Raw genomic sequence first — 2,500 nt, 5'->3', positions numbered from 1 at the left:
TAAAAGCGCCCGAGAGTATAACCGAGGAGGAACGAGACGCCGTCGGACTTTGTTCCGCAACGTTCTTTGCGTTTTCTCTCGCATCCCGCTTTCTCCTGACTTTCGTCGATTTCTAACGAAACGTCCTGCTGATTGGAACCTCTGCACGAGGACCCCGGGTAACCACTGACGATCGCGTCGATGTGCGTCCGAAGACTTCGGGAGGACCGGCTGTGAAGCTCGGATAGCGAGTCGGACACCCATGCACCGCGTCGAATGCGGTTTGAAGTTGGGACGAAAGACCGATTCGAGCCGGCTGCGAGTCCTTTTTCGAATCTGGACGCTCCCACGTGCGTTCGTCAGCTCAATCGGTGAGGACTGTGGTTCCTTTGATCGGGATTATCCCCGCGGTTCCACATCCCACGATTCATGATGGTTTTTCAATGTACTTTGCACCCGGCCGTCGAATGATTCGCGTTCATGTGCGCGAACTTTCGACGTGTTCCGTCAGTCGGGACTTTGTGTCGTCAATTTGGCGACGCCCAAGCCTCCTTCTTTCTACGTTTGGTCGGAGGCGCGGGCATCGATTTTCAAAACTAGAACCAAAGAGAATTTAAACGCAAAATTGCATAACGATTACCCTGAACGGTGGATCACTTGGCTCGTGGATCGATGAAGAACGCAGCTAATTGCGTGTCAACGTGTGAACTGCAGGACACATGAACATCGACATTTCGAACGCACATTGCGGTCCACGGATAAAATTCCTGGACCACGCCTGGCTGAGGGTCGTTCACATAACCTAATACTGCTTGCGTTGCTATCCAATCCCCGCCGTCGTTTCCGGAGAGAATGGAAACGTTTCAGAGTCGGGTGTGTACGGAGATGCTTACGTACGAGCGAAAGATGGGCAGTTCGTTGGCGATTGTCGCGGACGTGCGAAAATAACGATTTGCCTGCGCGTCTCCATATGTAATCGTTCGGACTCGCGAGAGTGTTGCGGCGTCGCGCGTCGACTTAATACGACCGCCCGTGAACACCGCTCCCTACGATTACTTTGAAGTTTGCGCGCGTATATATTCGTCTTTCGCCCGAATCGAATTTTGCCGCGCTCCCAACGTTGCCTGAAATGATTTTTACGTCGAGAAAGGAACACGAATCGAGAGACTAATAGAGGACAAAAATGAATCACCCCACCACGTGAAATGTGGCATTTGTTAATAGTCGTCGTTCGCACAGCCCCAGGGATTTGTCGGCCAGCGGGGGTCGTCGTTGCCCGCGATGTCACATCAAATTTACCGCGACCACTATCGAGGGAGGTCTTTATCTTCGAACGTTGAAGACTTCGGCCACGTTCGTCGAATCGAATTTTTGACCCGTCGATGTGGTTCGTTTGGTAAGAGATATGCTCGTGCGTGCAAACGTTTCTGAACCTTCGGTGCTGTACTTAAAATCCTCTTTGGAGCGGCTCGAACGCAACGACAAACTTTGCCACAATGAAGGGAAACTGCTGAAGGGAAAGCGAGAGGTTGGTCACCCCATGTCTCTGTTGTCGATCGTGAGACCGCGCGTATAACCGGTCGTCCAGTCCACGACAACTTTTTCGAATTCATCTCGGACTTGCTAACACCGGGTTCTCTTATCCTCCTCCTCCTTCTCTTCGTTCTGCTCTGGAGAATAGGAGTCAGATCGAGAGTGAGCGAGAGAGGGGAAGAATAAGTAGAATCGAAGTCGACGCGTGTTAGTAGTATTCCTTTAGTATGTTTTACTGGAAAAGCAACGGACGGACGTTAAAATTTCAACCGGTTAAACGTCTAGCGAGCGTTTCGCATCGAATTTCAGTTAGAGAGACACTTTGGCGAGGTGCTTGAAAATCTCTCCTTGTCACCGAGAAAACAGCAGGCTTCCTTTTCTTCGGTTCAACGCGAAGAACTCTCTCAATCGACAGAACCATGTAAGCGTCACCGATGGGATTTTGCGTCGGGCGACGCCGTACGTGTGGGAATGCGGTGAAAAGAAAAGAATCTGCGTGAGAGATAGGGAGAAAATGCTCGTCGAGCGCGTTACTGAGGGAAGGAATAAGACCTCTCGTTCGCGCCCCGACGTCGTTTTCCCCACTCCTCGCTCGTTCTTCTTTTACACCCGTCCACGTCGGCGTATATCCCCGCCTACCCTGGTACGCGAGCGAACAACGATTGAAGAGAGAGGATCATCATCGCGTATGCAACTGCAGAACACGTCGAGTTGGGACGAAAAGATTGTGGCGCCTTGCTCTCTTTGATTCGGCGTCGTTGCCTTTCGCTGTTAAAGAAAAACACGTTTGTTTGACGACCTCAGAGTAGGCGAGATTACCCGCTGAATTTAAGCATATTACTAAGCGGAGGAAAAGAAACTAACAAGGATTTCCTTAGTAGCGGCGAGCGAACAGGAATGAGCCCAGCACTGAATCCCCGCGGTATTGCCGCAGGGAAATGTAGTGTTCAGGAGGATCCGCTTATCCCGTGACGTCGAACTGAGTCCA

At 51.3% G+C, this 2,500-nt stretch overlaps 1 non-coding gene and 1 pseudogene across 1 annotated transcript; both read left to right on the top strand.

Moving 5' to 3' along the window:
- Nucleotides 1-616: 616 nt before the first annotated feature.
- On the top strand, nucleotides 617-771 carry LOC143154467 (5.8S ribosomal RNA). The gene has a single exon (XR_012994103.1). It is a non-coding gene; the product is annotated as a 5.8S ribosomal RNA (ribosomal RNA).
- Nucleotides 772-2,330: 1,559 nt separating this feature from the next.
- LOC143154457 (large subunit ribosomal RNA) overlaps nucleotides 2,331-2,500 on the top strand; it is a 2,814-nt pseudogene continuing 2,644 nt past the window's right edge.

The sequence above is a fragment of the Ptiloglossa arizonensis genome, unplaced genomic scaffold (assembly GCF_051014685.1).
Source record: "Ptiloglossa arizonensis isolate GNS036 unplaced genomic scaffold, iyPtiAriz1_principal scaffold0023, whole genome shotgun sequence".
Taxonomy (NCBI): domain Eukaryota; kingdom Metazoa; phylum Arthropoda; class Insecta; order Hymenoptera; family Colletidae; genus Ptiloglossa; species Ptiloglossa arizonensis.
The sequence above is the reverse complement of the archived record's forward strand: the minus strand, read 5'-3'. Positions and strand labels throughout refer to the sequence as shown.